The sequence below is a fragment of the Coenobita brevimanus genome, chromosome 111, assembly GCF_032717465.1.
Source record: "Coenobita brevimanus isolate Jiangsu-jjx chromosome 111, ASM3271746v2, whole genome shotgun sequence".
In the NCBI taxonomy this organism is placed as follows: domain Eukaryota; kingdom Metazoa; phylum Arthropoda; class Malacostraca; order Decapoda; family Coenobitidae; genus Coenobita; species Coenobita brevimanus.
In genome coordinates, this window is record NC_137064.1 from 5,590,652 (window position 1) to 5,609,749 (window position 19,098).

The 19,098-nt window shown below is 42.2% G+C and overlaps 1 protein-coding gene across 1 annotated transcript in view; it reads left to right on the forward strand.

Annotated features, from left to right (window-relative positions):
- The first annotated feature begins 7,586 nt into the window (after positions 1-7,586).
- jumu (Forkhead box protein N4 jumeau) overlaps positions 7,587-19,098 on the forward strand; it is a 58,863-nt gene continuing 47,351 nt past the window's right edge. The window contains exon 1 of the mRNA XM_080286323.1: positions 7,587-7,692. The gene's annotated coding sequence lies outside the window, so the exon portion shown is untranslated. The remainder of the gene's footprint in view (positions 7,693-19,098) is intronic.

Below are 19,098 nucleotides of genomic sequence, written 5' to 3' on the forward strand. Positions count from 1 at the left end.
TTGTGGTGGTGGTGGTTGTTGTGGTGGTGGTTGTTATGGTTGTTGTGGTGGTGGTTGTTGTTGTGGTTCTTGTTGCTGTGGTTGTTGTTGCAGTGGTGGTGGCAAAGTCTACTAATATTAGTAGACTTAGGGTGGTGGTTGTTGTGGGTGTGGTTGTTGTGGGTGTGGTTGTTGTGGTGGTGATGGTGGTGATGCTAGTGATAGTTGTGGTGGTTGTTGCTCTGGCGGTAGTGGTAGTGGTTGTTGTTGTTGTTGCTGCTGTTGTCGTGGTGGTGGTGATGATGGTGGTGGTTATGATGGCGTCTGTTGTTGTTGTGGTGGTGTGGTGGTGGTTGTGGTTCCTGGTTCATCTGAAACGTGAACTCGGTGGATTGCAGGCTTGTTTCCCTTCTGCAACCCACCATCCTCCTTTTGGGGGATGGGGAAGTACCTGAGGGACGCTTGCATAACCAGACAGTTGAGCCGCTCCTGCTATCGGTGCCACCATTGATATATTCTGATGATTTTTACACGCAAAAGCAGCACAGTGTTTCGGGATTTCCAGGTAAATAGTGGTCAACTTTGTCCACTGCCAGGAACACAACATCGTCTCCCTTGACCGTTCCAAGATTGTGGCCGCGCAGACGCATCAAAAGTAATGTCATGCGGCATATAGGTTTATGTATATCTACAGGAATAACTACATTTCCCTTCCATCACGGTGTTTGTGTGTCTGAAGGTTGATACAAAATTGTACACTGTCATAATAATATTACTAAACCCCTCCTCCCCAAAAAAGCCATCGGTTTACCGGTAGTCATTCTTGTTTACCTGTATATCCTTCCTACCAAATTAGATTATCACGATGGTTTTGTGTCTGAAGGCAGGTAATAATGTTGTACTCAAAATCGTAATGATAATAATAACAATAATAAAAAAAAACATTACCCCTGCACAAAAAAAAAAAAAAAAAAATCAGAGCAAACAATCGGCTAGTTAATACTGTTGTACTGTACCATGAAAGTAGGTGCTTTCAGCTTCATTAAAAAAAAAAAAAAAAAAAAACGGTATTAATTCAATAGTTAGGGCATTTGAATGTTGAAAAACTTTCAACGCAATTTAATTCATTTTTTAAAAGTGTTGCTTGGTACCTTATGGTATTTGAGGCAAGTTGTTTGTCCCATGATTCACGACAGGATATTTGGTGCCAGTTTGTCCCATGATTCACGACAGGATATTTGGTGCCAGTTTGTCCCATGATTCACGACAGGATATTGGGTGCAAGTTGTTTGTTCCATGATTCACGACAGGATATTTGGTGCCAGTTTGTCCCATGATTCACGACAGGATATTGGGTGCAAGTTGTTTGTCCCGATTCACGACAGGATATTGGGTGCAAGTTGTTTGTCCCATGATTCACGACAGGATAATTGGTGCAAGTTGTTTGTCCAATGATTCACGACAGGATATTGGGTGCAAGTTGTTTGTCCCATGATTCACGGCCGGGTATTTGGTGCAAGTTGTTTGTCCCATGATTCACGACGGGATATTTGGTGCAAGTTGTTTATCACATGATTCACAGAAAACGCTGAATTATGTCACCCGCTCAGAAGTCACCTTTCACGAGTACTTTTTTTTCTTGCGAGATGCTAGATATATGAGATTGGTGCGTGCTTTTTCTTTCTTTCTCTCATCATCATCTTTCTTCTTCTTCTTCATTTTCCTCTTCTTTTCTGCAGAGGAACACAACTTCATTTTCTTCTTATTATTCTTGTTCCAGCAAAACAACACAATTTCAGGTAACTATTTTTCTCTCAACTGATATTTGTAGGAAGTACAAGGCATATGAATAGACTCAGTGTTCTCTTTTCCTTGCCTTCCCTGTTAATGCAAATCATGGTTACGGTTGAGACTCGATCGTAAATATGATCCATGAATCCAATCCAATCCCAGTGGTTACAAGAGGTGTTTCTTAAGGTGAATAAAATCGTCTGGAGATAGCAAGATTAAAGGAAATAGAACACCATCTGATTCGAGTGGCTGACAATTTCACTGATGATGATGTCTATGTTTTGTTTTTGCTACCATCAGGCGATTATATTTATCTTAGGATATTATTCTTTTTAGACTGGAGACGTTAGAGACAGCCTTCAGTAACCCCTTCAGTGCAAAAGATCTATCCTAAGCTGAATGCATTTGTCTGGTTGTAGCCATAATTGTAATGGTAGCAGTAGTTGTACTCCCCTTATGTTCATCTAAAATGTGAACCCAGTGGAGTGCAGGCTGAAGGTACCCCTGTCCTGCACCCCATCCTCCTCCTTTCGGAAGATAGGGAGGGAGTTGGGGGACGTTTTTATACATGTGCAGTTCCACCACTCGGTTTTATCGGTGCCATCACGTGAAGGCGTCCCTCTCCAGCACCAGTAACAATAATTAGGTAGAAAATACGTCACCGACAAGAGGGGGTTAGTAAATGTCCCTTAACGCATTTAGCTTGATGACGTATTCTTCCTTTTTATTCATACTGTAGTCAGTTTGTTTTAATATGATGGTACTACGATACTCACATAACTTGAGTAATAGGTCGTGAGTGCCTGAACTTCAACGTGCGGGGGCAGGGTAGCTTAGTGGTAGAGCATCTGACTCGGGACCAGGGGATCGTGAGTTCGAGCCACGCCAGGTAGCTGCCATGCCGGGAGGGGTAGCGCCCTCCTGTCACCTAGCAGGGTTATATGATCCAATAAGGTCTAGCTCGGGGGAAAAAAAATGCTTTATTCATGAGTTAGAATTGTGTGTCTTTGGTCACCAAACTGTTATTACTCAAACTTGACCCAGATTTTCTTCCTTTTGCAGCTTATTTCACGTAGTTCTGTAGTAGGAAAAGATAATGCCACAGCACTGCATATTTTCCATAGCACTTTTTTGTTGCTGGCATCATAATCTAGCATCAGTCTATTCTTATAACTCAGTATGTAAGATGGAATGGGTGAATCCCTCGAACTAGGTTAAGGGAACTATATAGCTCTGCAGGGCAAGGAGAGCTCCTTGGAGTGACTGCTACATCTTACCAGTAATACGCTACTCTGATACGGACTCGAACTTCCACCCCTACGGTAGTGAAGCCCGAGCGTTACCACTGAGCTAGTCTAGGCCTTAAGATGGAGATGGGAATTTTACGCCAAGTTAGAGTAAAAAGACTATGGACAAGGTGAGCTGAAACAGATTAGACATCTTTTTCAGTTAAAAACATATTGACTACCTCTAGACGATTTTATTACCTTTGGGCTTATGCTTTTGAATTGCATAGGTTAGGTAAAACTTTCATTTGCTCGCTCTCCAACTCATTACGGAGCTCTCCTAAACTGAATAACGTTGTCTAGTAGTGGCAGAATTAAACTATAGTCATTTTACCTTAACATGGCCCAGATTTTCGTGCCTTTGCAGATTATCATTTTCACGTAGCTCAATGGCAGGATAAGACGATATTACGACTCTACATTCCATCCATATCCCTTCTTCGTTACTAGTATCATATTCTGGTGTTAACATCTTGCTATTTATCAGTATTCGAGATGGAAACAGCAATTTTAGGTTGTTAGAATAAAATTACTATACCGGGTACTATATCGAATTCAAAGGTTTAACAGCTTTAGTATGATGGTGCTTTCTTTTCTTTCGTTACTTTCTCTTCTTCAATGATGATGCTCTTTAAATTACTTTCTCTTTTCTTCTATGATGATGCTTTCTTTTCTTTTGTTACTTTCTCTTCCTCTATGATGATTCTTTTCTTTTGTTACTTTCTCTTCTTTTTTGACGATGCTTTCTTTTCTTTTGTTACTTTCTCTTTTTTTTTTTGTTTTTTTCTACCACCAGACGATTATCTTCAGCTTAAGGGAGAGAACTCGTGGTGAAGGCGTACAACTTAATACCGAGGACTTTTTTGTATTATATTACTTCCAGACGATTTTATTCACCTTAGGAAAATCCTCTCGTGTTTAGGGGGTTAATGAAATCTTTGGGCCGAATTCTATTTGGCATGGGAGGCACAGTACGTAGCACTTCTTCCATATCTATTCATTTTGGACAATGCGCCTTAACATTCTCTCGTATGCTGTTTATATCGTTCTAATATCGACATTGCGTTAGTGGCGGGTATGTAGGTGTAATGAGCAGACTAAATCACTACGGAATAGGCGTCACGAAGTCTGCAAAGCTACTTAGGATGCGACCCTGGCTAACTAACCCTTCCAGTTCAAAAAAATTCTAAGCTGAATAAATCCCCTGTAGAAAGCTTTAAGAAAATACAAAATACGTCCTCGGGGAAAAGCGGTTAACATTTAAAGGCCCAGGCTCAAGTTACGAACGCTCATGTGCATCCACTGACACACATACACATGTACGCCACCTCACACGCACATACACGTACACTCAAGCATGCAGTCACTTCGGGGAGTAGGTGGTCATTTTACACACACATCCACACCCACCCCCACCCCCACACAAAATTTGGTGTGAATCTCTAGTCCACCAAATGTGTGTGTGTGTGTGTGTGCACAAGCACATGTGGTGCGATGTGGTGGTGTGTAGGTTTGGTGCGTTGTGGTGTACTGCAGTGTGTTATGATGTGATGTGTTGTGGGGTGGGTGGATGGGGTCGGGTGGTGTGATGTGATGTGATGTGGGGTGGGTGGGTGGGGCCGGGGTGATATGATGTGTGTTACGATGTGATGGGGTTGTTATTTGATACGGGATGGTGTTGCGGTGCGATGCGGTGTGGTGTTATGATGTGTGTGGTTTGATTCATTGCGTATTATGGTGGTGTAGTAGTGTTGTGATGCGTGTGGTTTGATTTATTGTGTGTTATGGTGGTGTGGTGTGATGATGTGGTAATAGTGGTGTGTTGTGTATTGCAGTGGTGATGTGGTATGATCTAAAGTGGTGGTGAATATGGTTACGGTGTAGTGTTGTGGTGGATGTGTTGTTTCTGGTGATTGTAGTGCGCAGTGTTACGGTACATGGTGTGGTGGTGGAGGTGGATGTGGTGTGTGTGACGTGGTGGAGTGATGCTATTAATGTGATGCAGGTAAGTGGAGATGTGTGGTGATGATCATTATGAAAAGTATAATGAAATGTATATTTTAAGATTCGAGTAATAACATGAGAGGGAGCGGAGTTAACTTGTTGAAAGTAACTAGCCTATATACTGAATGAAGTGATACACGAAATATAGTGACTAGCGATGTACGATATTATGTGTTGTGGAAGGATGTGTGTATGTGCTGTGAGTCATGGGGCAGCTAACAATAATACCCCGTGGCTATATTGATCCTCTTTCTCCCTCTCTCTCCATTATCGATCACTCCCGCTCCCACCAATCCACCCCACTGCCTCACAAAGAAATCCAGGCCATGTCCCACCGTCCGGTACTATGGATGAAGGGACGTTAAAGCCAAGAGGAGATGAAAGCGGGGGATCTGGGAGGAGGCACCAAGACGGTTGAACTTTAAAAACAACTTTTCTTCCTGGCACGGTTAAAAAGCCCGCCCAACTTCGACCGTTACTACTACTTTTACTCACCTTCCCCCACCCGCATCGCAATGGACTCGCCCGCTCCATTCTCTCTCATCGCGTCCATGTTTTTCGCCCTGTAACTTACAAGCGTACGCAAAACAGCATCTGCAACAACATCAGTATTTCACAAGGCCAATATTGCGATTATTGAAGCTGTTTGTGTAAGCTTTCTATGAAATTCTATATATACTTGGAAAATTATCCCAGGACACGATCGCCATATTTGAAAGGGCGCGAGCGGGAAGGCCCATCATTGGACAGCGAGGCTTCACTTCCCTTGAGTCTCCTGGCGCTTTCTTCCTTCACTTCTCATTTTGTTTTGTATGTGAAGAACGCTAAACATTTGTTAAATGCGGTGGGGTTGTTAAATAAAGCCAAGTCTCATTCATTACTTGGGAAACCTCGATCCAATTCAGCAGTTTTTTACGGCAGGATAGTGGTTCGGTTGGAGGTAGTGGAGGGATAGACATTTAAACCTGGCCTCAATGTCACGTTTGCTAGCCGGCCAATCAGCGCACGAGTTTAGTGCAGCGTTGCCAAGTTGTGCACGTGGCGCGCGAGAGAGAGCATGCTATCAAAACATTGTCACATGGCATGGTGGCATGGCAGGCTGAGGTGTGTGTATATTACATGACTTTTTGTGGGCCACACACAGGCTGAATGTCGCTGCCAGTCGCCGTGGTCACTGCTCCAACTCTCGGTCATGGGAAAACTTTTTCTCTCTTCTTATCTCTTCTCACCTTGGTATTGATCTCTCTTCTACCAGACAAGTTGTATTTTTAGCGTCATAAGCTGGATGTTATACCTGACCAAGAATGCAAGGATTATTATGATGATAGCATTGTTTATCAACATGACTTGTGCGTACTTCCTTATAATTTGCTGTGGACGTCGATTCTTCATAATTCTCCAAGCATACTGCTTAAGATACTTTGTTTTTTAGGAAGGGAAAAAGAAAGCTTAGCAAAGGATTATAACAATTACAACCATGCGTTTCGTGATTCAAACGTTACAGTGTTTGCCTTTTTCACCTTTCATCTAAATTGACGCACAGAAAGAAGATTGAAGTTATAGGTTTAGCCTAATAGCCTACTTGTAATATAACTAACGCAGATTGATAATTTGACCTCGAAAATTACTTCAAACTCGTGAACCGAAAAAATAGTATGCGGTGAGGTGGTTGATAGACTAAAGGTTTCTAGAAAAAGACAAGGTTAACTTAGAAAAGTAACGTGAAACACGATACCGTCGTGGAGGGACGACGAGTCGTTTCTGATTAAGGACAGTATGTCTGGAGATCCCTTTGTCACCGTTGTCCCTTATTGAATGCTATTGAAAATTAAAGAAAAACATTAATTTTTAATCGCTCATTTGAACTGTAATGTCTTAGTAAGATGAAATTAGCTTAAATTGCCACTGCCCGTAAGAAGGAATAAATATAAATACAAGAAGACAGTAGCAGGCAACATCATCCTTATTACTCTCTTCATAATCTCACATTAGTCAGTCCAGGAACATACCATATATCGGTAATAAGTATGTGTTTGAATCCATGGCCTCATTTAACCACAGTCTTGCAAATTATGCACGTTTGCATTTTCCAAGAGATCATGTGTGTTAACTCTTAGAGGTTTTGAAGTTATCAGAAATAGTTTAATTCAGTTGCCGGTCTGTCTTCACTGTTTGGCCAAACTAAAACTTCGCAAAGTCTTGTTGATGTACCCAGCCTGAAAATCCGTCCGTATATCGACACCCATCTCATGACGTTTGTTTCCAGTTAGAGGTAATGAAACAACCGGATAATCTAAATATAGCATAATAGTGTATCTGGCAACTGGCCTCATTGTTTATGTTTACTAAAATCATGATCTATGAATAGTAGGCTAGTGATGAGTCTGAGCGGCGTTACCATGGCAACTGTACACAGGCGAGCACTTGGCAACGTCGCCGTTAGTCACGTGACCGGGCTCCGCCAATCAGCGAGCGAGATTTCAAAATTGTGTCTGCCTTTGTCATAACGTACGACTGAGTGTGTGCGAGGACCAATGTTTCTGAGAGCAGTGTGTCGTGTGCGTATTTATTTTGCCAATATACGTGGAATATTCGCATCTACGCATTTGGAATCAATGAGGAAGACGTAGAGGTGAGTGGCGCGGGTCGGCCTAGTGCCATATTGGCGAGTGTTGAGGTGTACTTCATGAATAAACACAGAATACACCGGGAATAAACCCAGGCCCCCACGTTAGCAGGACCGTGAGGAGGGCCAGGTTACCGGTGAATCGGGGCATTTAAACCAAAATCCCTCGCCCAGGGCGCCTCGGAACCCCTGGGAGTTGCTTGCTTCTGTATCCTTGTATTTCTGTAGCCCGGCTTGTCTCGAGAGGACTTGAGGCGGAGACACGTGATGGCTGACATTTAATTACGCGGGAAAATAGAAGGAAAGGGAGGGAAGGGCTGCGTGACAGGCCATTTAAATCCCGGTGGTGCGCGCCAGAACCCTCAAACTACCGGTGCCTAACTATATCCGCCATCATTTCCCCGCCCATAGTCGCGATAATGAGGGAAATAAATGAGGAAAGGTGGACGGAACGTTGTGGGTCTTTTGTTACAACTGGCACTTCACGTGATTCTGGCGGCCGCACGTGAGCCTACGGTTGCTGATTGCACGTGCACGCAAATAACAAACACCCAGAAGTGCATGATAAAGTGTGTTCACAATACTTTTACGTGAATTTCATGGTAATTCACTTTAATTAAGCCAAAGTCACATGTGTTGGGTCTTGCCATTGTTTTGTTTTTGGTATTGTTGGGAAAGCTAACACACGTTTTGACTAATATCCAAAAGATTAATTATAGGTCCACTCTAGCTCCAGAGTTTGCAGAGCCAGTTACTTGAATTCGTTTTAAACATTTTGATATTGTTGAAGTGAGTGCTAAATTACACACATGCAGGCTTGCTGATGTGTTTAGTGTTCTTGCTGTCAACAGATAAATAATATTTTGACTTCCACAAGATAATATCCAAATTTCAGTCTGATGTTTTTTCCACTTTTGTTGTCTTTTTTATGTTTATTAATGCAAATGTGATCATTTAGTTTCTTTTTCAAGTGTACAGAACTATCAGACTTCAGTCATGGCTGAAACAAAGCAAACAAAAGGAAATTTTGATTTTTTTAACTTATTTTTATTTGAATATTTATATTTTCTTGTATATGATTTAGAAAACAGAATCAAATTTGTAAACTGGTCATAGGGGATTTGTGATATTGGTAAACAGTGGAAAGAATGTCAACCTCCCCTCCTATGTACTACAGTACCTAGATGATTTAGCTCTCCCCCCTCCCCCCCACAAACACATTTTGTATACTATTTTAGCCACATACATATAAATATATATATATATATATATATATATATATATATATATATATATATATATATGATTATTTATTAAGAAAACATCCAAAACACAAAAAGGCAAAACTAAGTCAGAACAAAAAATAAATAACCAAGTTTCATTGGGAAATAAGTCAGAGCATAAAATAAATAGCAACCAAGTTTCATTGGGAATAACTAATAAGGAGTGTAGTTGCTCTGAGAGATAGTTAACAGGAATCAAGTTTAATTAGCAAGAACTAATATGAAATGTTGATATGAGAGAATGCTAAGAGCAATTGAGAGAGGAAGCACTAAGACATTTACAGTAGCAGATATGAAAGGTGTCCAATAGGATTTCAGCCAGTTGATGGAATCAAGTTGAATTAGGGATAAATAATGAGTTTAGTTGACCTAAGTAACAGGTAAAAGGAATCCTACAGAAATGGTGGGGAAATAATATAGGAAAATGGCACCAGTTTCAGCTGGCTGGTCTATCTATCTATCTATTCTCAGACGCCATAATCTCGTACGGGGTGGCCATTTAACTCTGAGTTACTTGTTTTACAGGGAGGGGCACTAACCCTCCACAAACCCACTTGACACGTAAGGATCACGTATGGTTTGGTTATATGGTTACCACCCAGCGTTGTAAATGGTTTCTTGGCTTACAGGAAACCATTTGGCTTGTCACTCAATGAAAAAGCCACCTGTACGGTAACGGAAAGAAAAGCATTAAGTAGTGACAGGAAAGATGGGAGAAATAGGAAGAGAGGAGCAGTCAAAGAATTGGTAGGTCAGTTTTGAGGAGAATATATAGTCATTGTAAATTTTCTTGGTTGGGCAGATAAAGTGCTGCATTTGCATCAGTTTTCAATTTTCATTACAAGAAGGGGTGGGTAGAACCCATACCGGTACTTGTGAAAGATACAGGAAACATGGTAGCCTGCTATAGTACAGTATATACGGTATAAAAGTAATGGCAGTGAACAGGGTAAAACACAGGTTATGGTAGTCATTATTTAACATTATTGATTCACCCACCCACCAAACTAGGCAACTGTATTTGTTATGAATATACTGATAGTAATGTACGAGAACTTATACAGTACAGTGTTGGGCACCTACAGTAGATTGTGTGCATGTAAACTGTTGCCATCTCTTTGCTAGCATAGTCTTATATTGATAGCCCAGTCACACACTGTCAGGAGCTGCTATGTATGAGTCATTGGCCCTGCTGCACTTAGCCTTTACTCATCTTATGTTCTCAAGTTCTGATGCATAGACTTTGGTTGATTGAGCACAAATAATGCCCGGTTTAACTCAGTAGTGTATCATAAGCAATTTCAAGTAAAAATAGGAGTTAAATCATCACAAGCTTAACCACAACATACTCATGTTACCTCTGTTCCTACTTTTCTAGGTTGGAGAGAGCAGGATCCTAACCCAGGAACAGGAAAAAACATAAGCAGGAGAAATTACTATTGAAGTAGTTAGAGAAGTGAACCCTGTAGCCATTTACTAATCCAGATCTTCACAACAGTAGCTAATCAATTTTGTGTGAAAAATAAGAACTACATGTTAGTTCTCATTTTTGTCTCTGGTGCCTGTTATTCTCTCCATTATGTGGCATGATACTCCTGAGTCTTTTTAAGATGTAACCCAGTTTTTCATGAATGTCCACGACATAGTTGATAATCCTTACATGTATACGATGTTAACCATCTATGCTTTGTCTTCTTGAGCATCGAAACCCATCTTCCAGCTTATCATAGGGCAGGCAATGTAGGAGTCCTCTTAACATACAGGTACTGGTAGACTACACAGTCTTACCTGTTTCTCATCATCATCTTACAGTAGCTCATTTTCCCCTTACTGTATTTCCATAAGATGGTTAAAATATAGTAATGGGGAAAGGAAAACACGGATGTTGGGGAGGTTATTATCAGTGTACCAAGTGCAACAGGGATCTTTAGTTTTGGTATCTACCTGTCACACAGATGATATCCACATGCACCCCCCCTCCCTCCCCCCCAAAAAAGCACAACAGAATGGATCAACATCAACATCTCTCCCTCACCCAGCACCACATGTGAATAAATACTGTATACGGGTACACAAACACAGCCATGATGGCCATCCAGAAACTCCAGTTAGTGCTGGAGAGGGAGACCCTCATTCAGTTACCATACAGTAACTAGAATAGGCTGTGTGTGCTGCAGGATTGATTGATTGATTGATTAAACGAATATAAAACTGGCGGTGCAACTGCCAAGTTCATATGCCACAGGGTGTTCTGCAAGAGAAATTCGGCATTAGAAATTTTAGAAAAGTAATGCAAACTGGGTAGGTTGAGATGGTTTGGACATTTTGAGAGGAGGGGGGGGAGGAGAACTGGGTAAGGAGGGTCATAGATCAGGAGAACTGGCTGAGGAGGGTTAAAAATCAGGTGAACTGGCCGAAGAGGGTCAAAGATGTGAATTTGGAAGGAAGAATGTCAAGAGGTAGACTGTAGAAGACTGCCAGGTTAGGGAATAGAGCAGGAAATGGCTGAGAGTAGTGGCACATGGAAAGCTACCCCCAAGTATAAAGGCTACACATGCCAACACAGTGATCTCTAAATGTAAATGTAATAAAATTGGACCAGGGGCGTGCCCAAGAGGTGAGCAGTTGAGGCAGGCCTGATTTCTCTTCTCTTTAATTATTAGTATTTACATACTTTGCCTGGGAACACCAGATGCTGTTGGCATCCCTACGTGTCAAGTGGGGTTGGTGGAGGATTAGTGCCCCTCCCTGTAAAACAATTAACTCTAAGCCATTGGCCACCCCGTCTGGGATACATGGCGTCTGGCAATGAATGAATGAATGAAATGACATACTTTACAGTACCATAACAGAACCACAAAAGTATCTCAGAGTAACCTGTGAAATGGTATTGGGTTTAGTTTTGAATTACCTGTACAGTTTTCTCTTTAGCTCTACAGAAGATAGGGGTATACTATATATACCTAACAGACAGGGGGGAGGGGGGTGAGTGTTGGTGTGAGGGACTGACACACTGGTTCACCAGGTTTACCATTATGATAACAGAGTAAAACATGCACAGCTTTCAGTGACTAAAATTGCAGAATTGCATCTAACATTTCAAAGGTTTGAACACATTTTTAGTATAATTCTTTAATATTGATAGGCATAATCTATAAATATTAGCAGGCTTCTGGCATATACTGTCCCATTCATGATTAGAATCTAGGAAGCAAAAGCTGAGGTGCTGTTTCTGGTAACTGTACCATTTGTTGCTCCCCGCCCGCTGTTGACAGAATCCTTGGTACACATGCATACGGTATATTGTACCGTAATATTATACATGTGGTTTCTGAGGTGTTTTATATATATATATATATATATATATATATATATATATATATATTTATATATTTATATACAATATATATATATGTGTAAATATATATACAGTATATATATATATATATATATATATATATATTTATATACAATATATATATATATATATATATATATATATATATATATATATATATATATATACTGTGAGAGCAGTGGAAATGAGTTATTTAAGAGGAGCCTGTGGAGTCACATGGAGAGACAGGCTGACGAATGAGGATATAAAGGAGCGTTGTGGTGTTGAGGTGAATGTGATAGGAAGCGTTATGAGGAACACACTGAGGTGGTTTGGCCATGTGGAGAGGATGGAGGGTGAAAGACTGACGAAGAGAGTGTATGTGAGTGAGGTGGAGGGGGAAAGAGGGAGGGGGAGGCCGAGGATGAGATTTTGGGATGGGGTGGAGAGGTATATGAGAGAGGGGGGTGTGAGCTGGGAGCAGGGGAGTGAAATGGCGAGGGACAGGGCGAGTTGGAGGCGATTTGTTTGTGGCCACCCCAAACGGGATTGAGGCGTCTGGCAATAGATAGATAGATAGATAGATATATATATGTGTGCTGACCTTTTAAATGGTCTCATACTGAATATAACCTGTTATTTATTATGTTTGCTATTGATGATACCTTGATTCAGGTTTACTTAAGGAAAGATAGTTAGTAGAGTATTAAATGTATACCTTAAGAACATCTGGAACATATTTCCTGAAAGTATGGCAAGTTTCTACTAAGTATGGGAGACTATTACTCTATACGGTATGTTACATAACCTTTTTGATGTCCATGTCCATGCTCGCATTTTTTTTTTTTTTACCTCATGATGACAATCAAAAGGGATTTGGGGGGAACCGTACAACTCTAGCACCATAGATATATCACCACAAGGTAGTTTGGACATGTTTTTTTTTTTTCAAATTCTAAGTCAAATTTTGCCATAGTTTTGCCAAGGCAGTGTTAGGAATAAGATGTTGATGGTTGAAGCTGAAATTGAAACCCATGTCCTTCAGAGATAATTTTTAGTTGATAAAATGCAGTACGGTAATGAAAATGTTTTTATGGGTTTACTAAATGTTTACCCTTGGTAGAATTTTGATGATTTCAATACACAACAACACAGCTGCACACATCATTCAACCTTACCTCAACACACTACACAAATGGTTCACCACAAACAGGCTCAAAATAGCCCCAGCCAAATCTACAGTGACTCTTCTCACAAACTGGACAGCAGAACACAGTCACATCCCACACCTCACCATAAACAACACTCCCCTACCACACACACACACACACACACACACACACAAAATCCTTGGTGTAACATAGAATACATCAATGTCATTCAAATAACACATCACAAACATTAAAAATAAAATAACACCAAGACTCAATGCTTTGAGGTCACTTGCCCATACAACATTCGGACACAACAAAGAAACCACCACCACAGTATACAAACAATACATACGTTCAGTGATGAATTATGCAAGCCCTGCCTGGGCTTCTAACCTGACCAAAACACACTACAACACTCTACAGACCATACAGAACAAGGCCCTAAAAATAATCACAGGCTGCACAGCTACTACACCCACAGACCACCTACATCAAGAAACCAAAGTTCTTAAAGTCAAGAATCACCTAGACATGAGAGGCACCCAGTTTCTTGCTGCAGCCTCCACAAACCCACAACATCCACTACAGTACATGGCAGCACATCCACCCACACCAAGGAACATCAAAACAACACCCAGCACACGATACCATACACACCGCTCACTGGTGCAGTGGTAACGTTCCTGCGTGCCAACTGGTGGACGGGAGTTCGCGCCTCGCTCAGGTTGCGAAAAGTGTCACTGACGATGTGGGTGGTTACTGTCCCCCTTGAGCAAGGGGACGGGTGTGTGAAGGTCACAGCCTTGCCCTTAGGTCGGACTATATGAGCTCTCAGCTCCCTTCCGGGAGGGTAAAAGCTGACGATCACGACCATCAAGTGATCCTGACCGACCCGGTGAATTACAAATACTGTCATCTCTCCCCCCTCGCCCACCTCAGACCAGCTTCCAGAAGCATATCCACACTCAGATCACTCACCGCTCCATTCAGTCACTTAAAGACAACACACAGCTGCATGCACGGCCTCCTGACATCCACCCTTCTGAATCCTATCTTCCTCGTGAGGACAGGGTCCACCTGGCCAGGCTGAGATGTGGGCACCATCCAGCCCTCTTAAGCTACCAGAAGAGGCTGGATGACTCCGTCGCTGATGCCTGTCCAGGATGCAACACAGCACCCTATACTATTAAGCACATTATGGAAGACTGCATTGCACACAATCACCTACGCCAACAACACAACATACACTCTTTGAGAGCTCTATGGGAAAGCCCGGTCTCGGCCATGGCCTTCCTAAGGGACTCAGGGCTGTTCGGCCAGACTGCCTGGGGAACAACTACTACTACTACTACTTGTAGGCTAATCAGTATAGCAAGAAGCTATTGGCTCCCTGGGAGGAGTAAAATGGGGAAGGTGTATGATGGAAGTGAGTAGCTGATTGCCACTTGAGCCATCCCTACCCTCTCTCTCTCTCTCTTCTCTTTGTAAAGGGGGGAAGGTTGGGTTTAGGTGATGTGAAGAATAGCAAGATGGTGAGGATTGTTCATGAGAAGGTCACTAAGTTATATAATGTACAGTAACAGTCTGGTGTTGGCATTGTAAACCCAACTTTAACTCTGGAGCTTTTAAAACTAGACTCATATTCTGCAAAGCAGAGTATACTGTATAGTAGTTGGCTGGAGAGTATTGCATGGTCTGTATCCTAGTGGTACAATATTCCATGATTGATAAAAGAAACTCCAGTTGCCCTTTTAGGAGCCAGACAGATGGCCAAAAGCCTGACCTCCCTGATTATTGCTTTGACAGCTAGAAATCGAGCAGCATGGTGAACTGCCATTAGGTGACCAAGGCCTATACATGCAAACATGTTGGAGCCTTTATAAATGAAGCAAAAACAAAGTTAGGCCATAGAGCTTAGACCCAGTAGTGAAAATCTGGCTTAAGGGTCGGAGGTTTGAGCCCACCCAAGGGTCATTGGTAGCTAGACATCAGGAAGGGCATCTGGCCATAAAGTGCTACACACTCTAAAACCTAAGTTCTTTACCCAGGGGCAACACCTTAGCTTTTATTGGAAAAAGGAGACATGGTGTAAGAAAAAAAAAAAAAATGGTCTGGTTTGGTTCCAGTTTTGTAGAGCCTGTAGGTTAATTTTGCGTAATGTTGGCTCAGGTAATCCAGGATAATCTAGATAAGATGAAAAGGGTTTGATGCTAATAAACTGATTCTCTAATTCAGTCTGTTGGGCAGACTCCAGTCAAACTGGTTTTTGGTTATCCAGTTTGCAAGACTAACTCCAGTAAAACTGGTACAGGATTGATAATCCAATGAGGTTTGCAAATTTCACTAAAACTGTTTCCAGTAATCCAGTCTGGTAGGCTAACTCTAGTAAAACTGGCTCTGGTAATATGATACAGTATTGCTTGTGGTGGTTCCAGTAATCCCATCTGGTAAAATTGGTTTTGGTAGGCAAAGTCCAGCGACACTGGTCCTGGTAACCTGATCCGTAGGGTACCTTAACTGGTGAAGTCTGCCCTAGTATGGGAAGAGGGGAGAGATCTATATCTATCTATATACCTAGGCTGCTTCCCCCAAGGAAAGGGAGGTAGCCGAGACAGGACGACACACTCTCCATTTACTCATCCATTCAAACACATTCATTCGCATCTTAGCCCCAAAGGGGAGAACGGACAGATCCTCACCGCACCACACTGCACAAGAGTCAACTGCGCAATGCAATCAGTGACATCCGCAGCAGGGCCCGACAGCAGAACTGGTTTACCCCTGCCACATCATAACAGACCCATCCCCTTACCCGCACCTGACCTGACTAGCTGATCAGACCAAATGCGGGAGAATATCCCCTCAGGGCTGCGTCATCACTTATTCATTCACAATTTCTCTCCATTTATTTCTGTCACGCGCAGCCACTGTTCCTTGCTCAACAGACATCCCTCTCGCATCCAGCGCTCTCTTCACACTGTCCATCCATCCTATTCGTGGTCTTCCTCTCAGCCTTACACCTCTCACATCAGATCTAGTTATCTTTTTCACCAATCGCTCATTATCCATTCTCTCCATATGCCCAAACCATCGCAACACCCTCTGCTCAACTCTACCAGCCATCTCCTGAACAACTCCAGTTCTCCTTCGCACTTCATCATTTCGCACCCGATCCATACGCGTCACTCCACACATACTCCTCAGACACCTCATCTCCATTACATTCAAACTTTTCCTCTCTGCTACACCCATATTCCATGTTTCAGCCCCATATAATGCAGTCGGTACTACAACACCCTCATACAGCCTTCTCTTTACATCCATTCTAAGCGAACGACATTTAAACACTTTTTTCATTCCTCCCAGCACCTTTCCTACTTCATTTATTCTAAACTTCACCTCTGCATCTATTCTTCCATCCACAGCAACATGTGACCCTAGATATTTAAAACAATCTACCTCCTCAAGCAACTCACCATTCAAAACTACATTCATCCCCCTACCATCTATCAACCTCGTACACTTCATCACTTTACTCTTATTCTCATTTACTTTCAATTTCCTCCTTTCACACACCCTTCCAAACTCCTCTACCAACTGTCTCAATCTCTCCTCTGAATCAGGGGAGAGATAATGAAATTAATGACATTTGGGATGTTGTTCTTGTTGCTTTAGACTCATCTGAATTGTATGCTAAATATAGTAGACTGCAGGCTGAAGTTGCCCTTCTGCAGCTCACCATCTGCATTTCAGAGATAGGGAGGGGGTTGAACATTTGCATAACGTGGTAGTGGAGCCACCCAGTTATATCAGTGCCACCATCTGAAGACTTTCCTCTTGGCATTAGTGACTGGAACAATCCAGAATTAATCTTCAGATCTGATTCTGATTAGCTGATTTCTGCATACAGTATTTTGTTCTGGTAATCTTGTCTGGTTCCAGCTTTGCTTAACCATCAGTCACTAATATCCGACTATTAGTGAGTGGAGGCTGGCACTGTTCTGTGAACAGAAGTGGAATGTTGTATGTATAATTTCATGCTTTATTATCTTTATAAAGTGCTGGTGGTCTAGCTTTATAATAAACCCTTCAGTTCAGGATCACAGTCTGAGCTTCAAAGCTTGGCCTGTACAGTAGAGTGTAATGCCAGAATGTCACATTTGGCGTTCACTAAAGCCATGGTCAAACGTGAACATTTTAGCATTTATTGCATCTTGATTTGCCTCTTTATTCGATATGTGATAATTCTTTCCAGGGATCCCTTGGTTATCGTGCATAATTGGTACATAGCCTAGTGTGTGGTAAAGAAAGTGCTTGAAAATGAAAACACAGAATATTTGGGATTTATCCTAATTGGTACTGGGCACCCCACTCATAAACCCAATTTATACCCACTAAATACATTCATATTGTTATGATAAGTATCAGAAACACACATAGGCATGGTTAAGTTAGTAGAAAGTGAAGAAAAGGGCACAATAAGGAAGAAATACAAACCATTGAGAGACCAGAGATTTGCTTGAAGTATGGGGTTTTGAGGCAAGGGAGTGGAGAGATAGTGGTCCCCACCAACTGCTATTGACTCCCCAAGTGGGACCTCATCTTTGAATCCCTCAGTGCCATTAGAAACCACAGATACTGCACCGTCATTGTTGTCAGAAATCAGCTCGGGTGCTTGATAGTGGTGTTTTTTAGCCAAAAATGAGCAGTGAAACCAGGAATGCAGATCTATCTATCTATCTATCTATTGCCAGACGCCTCAATCCCGTTTGGGGTGGCCACAAACAAATCGCCTCCAAGTCGCCCTGTCCCCCGCCATTTCACTACCCTGCTCCCAACTCACACCCCCCTCTCTCATATACCTCTCCACCCCATCCCTCCATCTCATCCTCGGTCTCCCCCTCCCTCTTCCACCCTCCACCTCGCTCACATACACTCTCTTCGTCAGTCTTTCACCCTCCATCCTCTCCACATGGCCAAACCACCTCAGTGTGTTCCTCACAACGCTTCCTATCACATCCACATCAACACCACAACGCTCCTTTATATCCTCATTCGTCAGCCTGTCTCTCCACGTGACTCCACAAGCTCCTCTTAAATAACTCATTTCCACTGCTCTCACTCTTGACTTGTGTCCTTCCAACAACGTCCAAGCTTCACTTCCGTACGTTAGAGTTGGTATCACAATACTGTCATGTAGTAACTTTTTTACTTCCATGCTCACTTCCCTGTTTCTTATCACTGCTTTCAAGGAACCAGCAACCTTTCTTCCCTGCTGTACCCTTTCAAGCACTTCACCCTCCAAACCTCCATCCTTACTCATCACACTACCCAAATACTTAAACGTACTCACATTTTCCAATTCCTCACCATCCAACCTCGCTATACATTCTCATCTTATATTAATGGTAAAAACCTCTATAACAAAGTGTGTGATTACCAAGGAACTCTGTAGTTTTCAGGCAATTATTTAAGAAGTATATCAAGACAGGCATTTTTGTCTTTCCATATGGTAAGTTACATGAGGGAGGGGGGAGGGCAGTCAAGTGGTGGGTGATAGGGCCGCTTGGGGGCATTTTGTCTGCAGCCACCCTTTGTGAGATTAGGGCGTCAGGCTATAGATAGATAGATTTCAAGC